The sequence below is a fragment of the Phocoena sinus genome, chromosome 13 (genome assembly GCF_008692025.1).
Source record: "Phocoena sinus isolate mPhoSin1 chromosome 13, mPhoSin1.pri, whole genome shotgun sequence".
NCBI lineage: Eukaryota > Metazoa > Chordata > Mammalia > Artiodactyla > Phocoenidae > Phocoena > Phocoena sinus.
This window is the reverse complement of record NC_045775.1, coordinates 70,292,522-70,304,532: the sequence shown is the minus strand read 5'-3', so window position 1 is coordinate 70,304,532 and position 12,011 is coordinate 70,292,522. Positions and strand designations below refer to the sequence as shown.

Sequence of the window (12,011 nt, the reverse complement as noted above, 5' to 3'; positions counted from 1 at the left end):
CTGCTATTTACATGCTCTCTGATTACTCACTGCCTTTACACTCTTGTCCCATAAAGTGAGTGTCTGATAAGGTTATTTATTGCATTCTAGCACAATCCTCTCCTACCCAAGAACCACGGGTGTGCAGGTAGCAACCTCACACATATCAGGCACACGATATGGTCCTGGACTCAATAGAGTAAATTAGACATTCTGCCAGGGGCGTGTTTCTCACTGAGAAATTGACTGCTCTTTACTGAATATATTTTGACAACTACCCACAGGACAAGCAACCTTAGATCGTACAAACTGAATCTGAATCACTTGCTTTAATACTGTCATAAATCAAACTGTTCATAGCTGTTCTCTTCTTTTGAATCAATGTCCCCACTCAATTCCACTCTTATAAATCAATATAGATGATTTTTTCTATTAGAATTAATACTAAAAATAAGGTCTATCACAATAGACACATGTCTCTTTACTGACCTGCTAAAGCTAGTCCTTTTGCAAACATTCCCAACAAATTTGCTTCAGGAAAAGAAAAAAAAAGGCAAAGACACAGTGTGCTGGTATTTTACCTCTCTCTAAATGCCATATTTTAAATAAACTGAGCACAGCAATCCAACCATATAGACCGATTTAGATTTGGGTTCCTTCACAACAACAATAGTTGGCACGGATATGCTGCCTGTACTCCAAAAACCTAAAAGCACTTTACACATTTCCCATTCACACTACCAACTGCCACATAGCAGCTCTGACGTGCCCAGAATTCTGCTGCTGCAACACACCTTCCTGTGCTGTAGAAGGATGAACACACCAGATGCTTTCTATCCACACAGGATACCTTCATCCCTGCCAAAGCCAGCCCTACCTAAGTAACTCAGTACTTAGGACACATGATTGCAAGTCTCTGAGAAGCTCCCTGAAAACCTCTTTCCAGCTCTGATGGAATTATGAGTGGCATAATAACGATGATGCACACGGAGGTCCTGTAGGAAAAGATAACTAGTAGTGGAGTAGTGAAGTCATTTTAAGACCATAGTGAAAGGCACTGAGTGGGACTGTGCAGAGAATCACCAATATTACACGGGCACACTTGTGCACCTAAGCTGGTAGACCAAGGAAGGCACACAACATATTTATGCATGTTCCAATATGTTACTGTAAAGAAATGGCACTCAAAAAATGCTGAAGTGAGAAACAAAAATGCTGGGGCACTCATATTAGAGACACTAATCTAGCATGCATAAAGCAAAAATGGGAGATATTGAACAAACACCTCAAGCCAACTGTGAGCCAAGAAGCAGAGTTAGACGGAGTGGAGCATTGGATCCTGAAGGTCAGAGGCCTTATAAATCTAAAACCGAAAGGACAGGAGTGACTGAGCAAATCACTGGACTTAAATTTATTACTTTGGGGAGCAATCTTTCAGCCACTTCTTTTGACACAGGTAAAATTCAAGTGCACAAGGCAAGGAAAGGCTAAATGCTATTAATCTGTTGAAGGGGGAAACCTAGTCATAGAAACCACACATTCCTCTGTGTGAAACAAGCAAATCAACTCAAATAAGAAGGCAAGAGGACAAATGAAGTGTGTAGTCACATACACCAGCCTCTCATGTTCCAAAGGAACATGTCTCAAATCCATACCACGCATCCGTACAATTCATGCAGACTGTTTTGCCCACAAAAGAGATTCTTTGTAAAGAAAATATATCTTTTTATTCAATGATTAAAATTCAAAGAAAAAAATTACATATTCTACTTGCTTTGGTTAGGGAAACTTAGACTATTGACTAGACACAAAGAGTGAAAAACAGTGGTTGTCAAAAACAAAAGACAACAGGGTTGTCCTCGTCCATACATCGCAATTTTACAAGCCCAAGAACAAAGCTCTTAGCAATTTACTTAATCTCTGAGAAAATATTCTCCTTGAAAAGTATCAAATTGCATATACATGAAAGGTGATAAAACAACCTCTATGGTAATAACTTAGATAATTTCAGACTCACTCCATGGGGGTAAGGAAGAGGCATGGGTAAAGGTGCTAGCAGCCATTCATCATCACTCATAACAAAAAAAGCAAAACCTGACAAAAAAGACTAACAGTGTAAAACAAGCTCCCTTATGAGCAGCCAAGGGTCATGTGCTTTGCTAATTTAGACAGTGTCCTGATAAACAGAAAATCTCTCAAGGTACCTATCCCAAGGAGTGCCTTCAAATGACAAATATGTTAATGCAATGCATAATTCACTGCAGAAATTCCCCATTGCCTGATGTTCCTGGAAAAAACGTCTTTGAACCCTCTGCCTCAACCTTCTGAGTTCTCACCGTCCTTTCTACTGTTCTTTTGCAAAACAATGGTCCAGGATGCTTTTTAGTTGCCCAGGAGGCCACCCAAACTTGCCTTCCCTCCAAAGGACTCCAGCTTCAGGTTCCCTTCATGAATTTCTCTCTTTACCAATCCTGAGCACTACTGCCAACAAACTCTGTGAGGCTTTCTTGGAAGACAAGCTGGCTTTGGTTGATAGGCAAATTCATGAGAAGTTAATGACTAATAGTGGGTTTATTCACCTATCTCCATATGTATGATATTGACTCAGCTACTTAACCTAAGCTTCAGTTTCATCACTTGTAAAACAAAAATGGTAATAACCTTATATAATTTATGAATTTGTCCTGAAAATTAATGAAATAATTGCATATGCAAATAGTGATAGTTTTACTTCTTTGCCATGGTGTCTGTATGATTATCACCCTAGCCAGTTCAACACATCAATTGGAGTAGGGACCCATGGAGACCCTGCAAGGCAAGATGTTTTAAAACAAAGCTTTGTTGAAAAAGTGAGATATGAAAAAGAGAGAATTTTCTAAGTTTCTTCAGCATTTCAATATCAAGCCTGGAAACACTGAATCATACTGTTTCTTCCATAAGTAATAAGTGGCTAATGATCTGACATTATTATTATCTCCCATTTACAGACAGGGAAATTGAGGCATAGAACAGTTCAGAGAGTTACCCAAGGTCACAAAATTTGAACCTAAACTGCCTGGCTTTAGGGTCTGTGCTTGTAAGCACTATGCTTACTGCTTCTAAAGAAGAAGCCCTAGGCTTAGGTCTATGCCAGCATCACCATGGTACTTCTGAACCATGGGAAAAAAGCAGAGATATGGACAGGAATGGAAAAACCAGGAGCCACCCCCTTCTGGAGAATGAGGGAGGGAGGGGCTGAGGAGGGACACAAAGGACAGGTGCCCTGCTGCACAGGTGGAGCCCATGGGAAATGCAGCTTCACTTCCTGGTGAGGCAGGGCAGGTCCTCAGTTCAGTTTCCCCTAGCCACCTTTGGTCCCTGGGCAAGAATGGGATGCTGGTGGTGGGGCTGGGTCACCTGGTGAGCAACACAGCACCCTGGCAAAGCCAACAGAAAGACCCTGTGATGAGTTTTGCCAAGTAAACAGAATTTTGGTCCCCATGACCTTGGATCCCTTGTGAATATGTTACATTTCATCGTAAAGGAGATTTTGCAGATATAATTAAGGTTACTAATCACTGGACCTGAAAATAGGTAGATGACCCTGGATTATCTATGTGGGCCCAAGGTAAAGCTGAGCCCTTATAAACAGCTTTCTCCTGGCTGTGGGTAGAAGAGGCAGTCATACAGATGCAGCAGACAAGGACATCAGGCAGGGCAGAAGAGGAAGGCAGAGGGATTCAAAGTGTGAAAAAGACTCAACCCACCACTGCTAGATGGGGCTATATGGAAAGCATGAAAGAAATGTGAGTAGATTCTGCAAGCTAAGAGATGGCCCTGGCTGACCGCAAACAAGGAAACAAGGACCTCCATTCTACCATCACTGGGGGCTGAATTCAGCCAAAACCCTGAATGAAGTTGGAAGTGGATTCTTCTCTGGTGCCTTCAGTAAGGAACTTGGCCCTATTAACACCTTGGTTTCAGCCTTGTAAGATGCTAAGCAGAGGACTCAGACCAAGTCCACCTGGGCTTGTGACCTGCAGAGAGTACAAGATAAGAAATCTGTGCTAATAAATAAATAATAGAAAAAAAAGAAATCTGTGCTGTTTTCAGCTGCCAAGTTTGTGGTCAATTTTTACAGCAGCAATAGGAAACTATGACAGGTGGCTCTAGAATCTGTGTGTGTATCACAATCACCTGGAAGGCATCTTCATACACAAACCCATCCAGAGAGTTTCTGATTCATTAGGCCTGGGATGGGTCTGAGAAACTGCTTTATTTTTCTTTTCTTTCTTTCTTTTTTTTTTTTTTTGCACTTGTAACAAGTACCCAGATGATACTACTGGTCCAGGAATCACACTTTGAGAACCACTGTTGTAATCACAGTCCACAGCCACACACATCAGCAGGGAAGCAGTGATGAGGAAGATATGGGATATCTCTGTGGAGATCCTGGGACCAGAAGCAGTAACACTGCTGTCATTACAATTATCACTGGAATCATTATTATATTTTCTGAAAGGTACTTATGCTTTTTAGGGGATCCAATGCCTTGAATCGATTCTTAACAGGGAAATGAAATGGCATACCAAAATCATTCGGGTTTTTTTAAACCACATGTGTGCCAATCCCCAATATCTCCCAAAGTTCTGACAGTTTCCCCAGAAGATGCCTTTTCTACTGAGAATCACTGTCATAGTAGTGATCCCTGTGAAGAATGTAAAGTAACAGGGGGAGAGAGTCACATCCCTCAGTTCACCAAAAGCAGAAATGAAGGTCAAGGTATAATCGCTTAATAGAGAATAAATGTTTCCAAAGAAACTGTATTCCTAAGTAATATGAAGTTATCTGAGGGCTACAAAAATAAGTCTTCCAAAAATGTTATCTAAAATACAATAGCAGTTCTCATTTTCTGTTGTTAATAAAGGAAGGTACCTCTAATATTCAGGCCCCCTATGTAAGAGGGGCTTTTTTCTATAGTTGAGAAGAGTATGTGTGTATATGCATCACAGGCAGGAGTAGAAGTTGAGAAACAAAAACAGAGAAGGAGGCACCTGATTAAACTTCAAACACCCCTAGAGAGCAAATCTAAATGGATGGTGAGGGGTATTCAGCACTCTTCCTGGTAGTACGCTGGGTATGGAAATGGCCTAATCAAGTAGCTTAACTATGGGCAAGTCCTGCTTCTTATTTTCCACCATTAGCTTTGCTCAATTTCAGCTCATTTTCTCTTCCTCTGACTCTAAGGAGGCAGCGTGTCGCCCATCACTGTCCTCTACGTGATAACCATTCAAAGCCCTTGCTCAGTGAACTGACAGTTGACCCAAGATGCAAGTTGTTGCTGCAATTAGAAGATCCATCACCATTTTTAACCAAAATTGAAGTGATGTGTAATTTCCAACTGTTCTTTGCTATTTGCAGTGGAAGGGGGTGGGGCAGTTAACTCTAACACTACCCTCAAGTACTGCAATATCTTCAAGACTTCTATTTATGGTAAACCCGTACCTTTTAACAAAACACAGAAAGAAACACTGCTGAGCAAAAACATCATTCTAATAATTTTAAAAGGTTGTAATAACACTTCACGTCTAAGCATAAATGCCTACTAAAGAATACCTTAATATTTTTAAACACATATTAAATAAGTATTAAACTATTAAATCCTCTTCAGAGCCTCTTTTTGCTTCTACCCAGATAAACAAAATGTCACCAAAAAGGAATGTATGAAGAAAGCTCCCCAGCCTGAATGCCATCAGGATGACAAGTTTAAACTAATAGTATATAGCCTAGAGCTTGCTGATTAAAAAAGAAATAACCATGTCCATATCTCACTGAAATGAGTTTTTATACTTAAAATAGCATACATATAAAATTTAAAACTATGTGCCAACTTAATAGAAATTTACTACTCCTGGTGTATACTAATAGAAAGCCAGTAATTTGAAATTCAAAATGAAAACTAGTATCTGTCATATTCATTCCCTTGCTTTTCACTACATTCATAGTTTCATCATTTACATTCATTTTGGAGCACAAACAGGCTCAGTCTACTCCTAAATTATGGCTTGTTTTCCATTCAGATGTGAACATATGTGTTATCTAGATAAACAGTGCTGAATCTATATGCTGTTAGGTTTCCGAAGTCCCAACCAGCACTCTGTTTTTTCTAAACAAAATATATCTGACCAAAGGTTAACACTGTTCTACCTATTATCCTTCAGCAGCATTGCAATTCTGACTTAGGCAATAGATTCCAAAAACTGAAAATAAGAACCGTTAATATTTCAGACAACATATTTTTAGAAATTATCTTTATAATCCAAAAGTAACTTCAAATTATTTAATAGGAACATATTATTTAATTGGCAATTAACTTATTCTATGTCCTTCTAACCTCCTGTAAATTAGAATTCCATATGCAATGATTATATAACTTTAATCTTCATAAAAATCTCAACGGGCTTCCCTGGTGGCGCAATGGTTAAAAATCTGCCTGCCAATGCAGGGGACGCGGGTTCGTACCCCAGTCCGGGAAGATCCCACATACCCCAGCGCGGCTGGGCCCGTGAGCCATGGCCTCTGAGTCTGTGCGTCCGAAGCCTGTGCTCCACAACGGGAGAGACCACAACAGTGAGAGGCCCGCGTACCGCAAAAAAAAAATCTCAACATTTCATATTCAGATTACAGCAAAATAACCATACACTGCTCTCCTTATCTTTCATCTTGCTATATAATTCCACCCAAACTAATTTAGGGAAACATTCCTTTTCTAGAACAAAGTAACAGCTTAACTCTCTTCTCCAACAAGTCCCAAGTCTTTGTAACAAGGCTGTCATTTCACTTTCTGACCATGGTCTACTGGATCTTATTTCTTTAACATAAGTCTTCTGCTCTAATCAGGTTTGGACCACATTATAATGTAGAGTTCATGCCACTTCCCCAAATCCCCATCTGGAACATATTCCTTGTCATCCTCCAAAATCCAGACACTGATTTCACATTGTGTCTTCTCCATAAACCCTAAATTGCTACTGGATTTACAGTCAGTAACAGAAGACCTTACTTTTTTCGTAACTGGCTCATCGTTAAAAAATTGACATTAGTTTTACATGGCCCACTAGATTTTAAACTCATTAGGGCACAAATCAAGTTTTTGACCTCTTGTCTATCACATGTACAATAGGGAATTACATCCTTCATAAATGTTTGCTTAAGTATACATATATAAGATGTCCCAAATACCTATCTAATTTTTTTCAAATATCAATTTTTTATCTTTTTTTTTTTTTTTTTTTTGCGGTACGCGGGCCTCTCACCGCTGCAGCCTCTCCCACTGTGGAGCACAGGCTCTGGACGTGCAGGCCCAGTGGCCGTGGCCCACGGGCCCAGCCGCTCCGCGGCATGTGGGATTCTCCCGGACCGGGACACGAACCCATGCCCCCGGCATCGGCAGGCGGACTCCCAACAACTGCGCCACCAGGGAAGCCCAATTTTTAATCTTTTCAATAGTAGAGTCTATTTCCTAGGAAGTAATAATTTTATAAATATCTTTTGGACATATTTTTAGATATAGGTCAGTACTTCTTAGAGACCTAAAACAAGTGATATCTTGGAATGGTTTAGAGAATATAAATTTATACAGTTTATTTATAAACTATGTTACACTTACATTTATGTTTAAATTTATATTTGGGTTTCTTTTTATTTACATATTTTTAAAAAATACACAGTTTCACTATTTATTTTAACTGGATCACTAGTTTTTATTTATTTTGCTTTAAACCTGGGTGTCATTTTGTTCAGGAAAAAGTAACCTGAGGGCTTCCTTCAGCAAAGTAGTGAGGTCTGCCTTGGTATTTGATTCTCTGCTGAGATCCACGTGGTGAACTCTTTGTGAAGGATTGTACAGGCTCTGCAATTTGGCCCACAATAGCCCTTAGGAAATCTTCCTTCTCCTCATTGACCCAAATTGCCTTTTGTCCCCAAGGCCCAATGACTTTTCCTTTCTCTGAATGCCATCAGTATTACATCTAATCAGAATAGCTGCCACATATTTAATTTGAATACAGACTGCCTTGTGCTGCTCTCTATACGCTTTAGATAAATTTTGTCCTCTCAAATACACTCAGGGACAGGGACTCTGCCCCCTTTACAATGATTAGGACAGTACTGAACATTTAGCAAAAATGTTATGAGTACTTGTGGATTTGATTCTTTGCCAAGTTCAAGTCTCACAGTCAGACACACACACAAGCACACACAAAATGACTCTAGTTAAAATACAATACCAGTGCTCTTATGGAAAAAGGAGATTTTCAACTCAGAATGCACCACTTTAGATACCACTTACCTGAAAAACGAAAGTGGTCTTCCTCCCTCAGAGTGCCTTCCATATTCTAGCAGAAAAGTCAAATCCCATATGCTCCAATTCTCCCTTCCTTCATCCACTTATCCATCCATTCACTCATTCACAGCAAATGTACTAACCAGCCAATGTGAGCAAGGCCCAGGCAAGTGCTCTGGGAAACATCAAGGTGTATCAGACTTGTTAATGCTCATTGGTGAGATGAGACTGGCAAGAACCATTCACCGAGCAAGGAGTGTTCAGAGAGTGAGCTTGGCTGAGAATGGACACCTCTAGGGCCAGTATCCTTCCATTTCACCAGGGCACTTAAATCAGGTGGTAGGTAACCAGCATCTCTGAACTTTGCATGCCCTGGTGGAGCGATATTGAGTAGTTTGTGCAACAGAATAACGGGGAAATACTGAACGCCCTTTTGAACTGCTGCCAGAAAAACGCCAAAAACAAAAGTGGGCAAGAGTATGAAAAAGCATTCAAGTAACCCCAGGATGGAGAGTCAAGAAGACAAAGTAATCAGAATATTAAGACATGATATAAAGAAATAAATACAGATATTTAAGTAACAGCTATTTTAAATTGTTCAGTGATTATAACAATACTTAATTAGTACTTAAGGATTTGTATTTTTAAAGCAAGCTCCGGTGTGTTATTATATTTTATTTTACTTTTTGTTTGTTTGTTTGTTTTGCGGTACGTGGGCCTCTCACTGTTGTGGCCTCTCCCGTTGCAGAGCACAGCTCCGGACGCGCAGGCTCAGTGGCCATGGCTCACGGGCCCAGCCGCTCCGCGGCATGTGGGATCCTCCCGGACCAGGGCACGAACCCACGTCCCCTTCATCTGCAGGCAGATTCTCAACCACTGCACCACCAGGGAAGCCCTATTATATTTTATTTTAAAAGTCAAAGTTAAATCCATTGATGTGCTGGTGAGTTAACAAGGAATTAAGTGGCAGAAACTCAAATGATTTAAGCCTAATACCGCTGCCTCTTTCAGTTTCCCATTTTAAAGTGGCTTATTCACCCATCAGGTACTGCTGTGCATCTGTGGCAGCTTAGTAAAATGGGAGATAATTCACCTGCATTGTGTTATCCTTGCCCCATTCAATTGAATTACTAGACTTGAGAGGTCATAACACATTACAGCAATTATATTTGCTTAGAAGTCTTTTGTAGTGAAGATTGATATTTCAGTACCAGGGGTACTCAGCATATATGCCTGCTGGTAAATTACCTTATTAAGCTTGTTGTTATAGAAAATCATATGTGAAAAGAGAAACAATAACCCAGGTTTCCTTCTGGTCATCTGTGGCATTAAATTTTGTGTTTATGAGACAAAAAGTACCTCATGTGATATGCTTTTGTAAATACAAAAATAAAATGTACCATGGCATTTAGGAAATGAAAATGGGCTGTTGAGTATGTACATTTCAAAGTAGTAGTCCTTTGCATTTAGTTCATGATATTTACATTTCACAGCAACAAAGATTTCTCTGAACCTGGCCCAAGATTTCTCCTGGTCATGGGCCAGAGTTTATAATCATTAAGAGTTTCATGTTTCTATCAGCAAATCCTGGTGTACAGGAGTTAAAGGGAGCCCTTGATCACTGAGAGTGACAAGATGTGTACAACAAAGTAATGTATGAAGACACTAGTATGTGGTGAACACTCACATATATTATTACCTTACAATATCTTCTATTTGCCCTGAGGTCAATACAATAGTATCCCAGTTTTATAAGATAAGAGAACTAAAGCACAAGAATGTTGTTATTTTCCCAAAGTTGATGGAATTCAACCAAGATTTGTTTCAAATCTGTTTTCCCCACCATACAATGCAAACTTCCCTAGGTTAAATACTTTACTTCACAGGGGGCAGACAAGCTAACAAAGTACACAGCTTCAAGTAGCTTCACAGAAATATGTAGATAATAAATCTTAATAGGTTATTTAAGGTAACTAAAGCATTTGGGGACCATTTCTGACCTTACATTTTGTCAGAGAAGACTAGACCTTTCTAACATACATCTCTTGGCATTGTTCTCAGGATACAAGTGAATAGATAATGCATCTTATACAATATGGCAGTTTTTTATTTCTTGCAAGTTCAAAAAGACTTCATCAAATAATTGACTACTTATGGGTACCAGCCATCTTCATTCTGAGGTGACCAGAATCACCTCAGGTAAGTCATCCATAAACTTATCAGCATATTTTCCCACTCTCTTCTCCTCCCCTGTTGCCTTCTTGGAAGATAGGTTTGGTCCCTCTTTTCTACACCCCTTCCCTTCCTGCCTCCTAAGGCCTCGATTCCATCAATCACAATCTCTACTTTGTATCTTCAATTCATCCCTGATTGCTGGCTCCTTCTAGTCAGTGGGAAGTCCTTGTCCAAGTAAAAACTGAAAATACAAAAGAAAAAAAAGAAACTCCATCCTACTCCTTTCTTGACATCTTCTACTTCCCTTTCCCTTCACAGCCTGGTTTCTTGAGAGGGCGGTCTACAATGTTTGTTCCATTTCCTCACTGCCTACCCATTCCCCATCCCACACAATCTGGCTCCTACCCTCACCATTCCACTGAAATTAGCCTGGCAAAGTTACAAATGATCTCCTAGTTGCCTAATTCAATGGACGCTGTGTGCTTCCCCAGCTTATATACTAAAATTGGAAAGATGTGGAGAAGATTATCATGGTCTTTGGACAAGGATGACAAGCAAATTCATGCAGTGTCTCACATTTTTATAGTAGGAACTCATTTTGTTATATATAGACATATATCTAGATAGAGAATATATTTACATATAGGAAAAAATCTAGAAAGACATACATCACAATTTTAGCAATAGTTCTGTTGGGTGATGGGATTTATGGCAGTTCCTAAATTATACATAATTATGTATATTTCCACTAAATATATGTATTTTCACTATATGTATATCTATCCATATATATTCAACTTACATAATGGTTACATATACCTTGTCTAAATAAAGATAAATCTATCACCTCGAAATATCCAGTGGCCCCTTTTCAGTTCTTATCTTACTTGACCTCTGAGCAGTATTTGACAATATTAATATTGTACTCTTTCCTTGGCTTCAAGGACACCACTCTCTCCTGGTCACCACTCTCTCCTGGTCTTCCTCTACCCTCTTGGCAACCTGTTCTTAGTCTTTCCATGCTCTACACGCAGTCTCTGGGTGGTCTCATTCATGTCTGTAGTTCACATTATGTTGAAAGCTCCCAAATCTATTTCTCTAGCTCAGGGCTCCTGCTCGGGTTTCAGCCTCTTATAAGCAATTATTTATTAATACTAGTTTTCCAAACACTTCAAAGTCAACATGCTTAAAAGTGAACTCATCAGTTTCCCCCCAAACTGGTCCAGCTCCTATGTCATATGTCAATGAATAGAACCACTCACTATCCATCAAGCCCTGTGAGAAATCTAGGAGTCATTTTTAATTCCTTTCCTTTTCCTTACCTCCTACATCAAAACATTCATCCGGTCAAATATATTCTACCTCTAATATTTCATAAATATCACTTTGTTTTTCTCCATCACTACTACCTTGATCAAGGCTCTCATTATTTCTTCCTTAGATTATTGAGAAGCCTCTTGACTGGTCATGTTGCCTTCAGTCTCAGCCCCTCTGATTCCTCCCCTATTCTGCAGTGATTTTTTTTCCAAAATAT

The 12,011-nt window shown here is 39.6% G+C and overlaps 1 protein-coding gene and 1 non-coding gene across 3 annotated transcripts in view; one reads left to right on the top strand and one right to left on the bottom strand.

Moving 5' to 3' along the window:
- The window catches only part of CTNNA2 (catenin alpha 2), a 1,238,106-nt gene that overhangs the window by 1,080,760 nt on the left and 145,335 nt on the right, over positions 1-12,011 (bottom strand). The window lies entirely within an intron of this gene.
- LOC116764854 lies at positions 10,957-11,059 on the top strand. Its single transcript, XR_004353062.1, has one exon. It is a non-coding gene; the product is annotated as a U6 spliceosomal RNA (small nuclear RNA).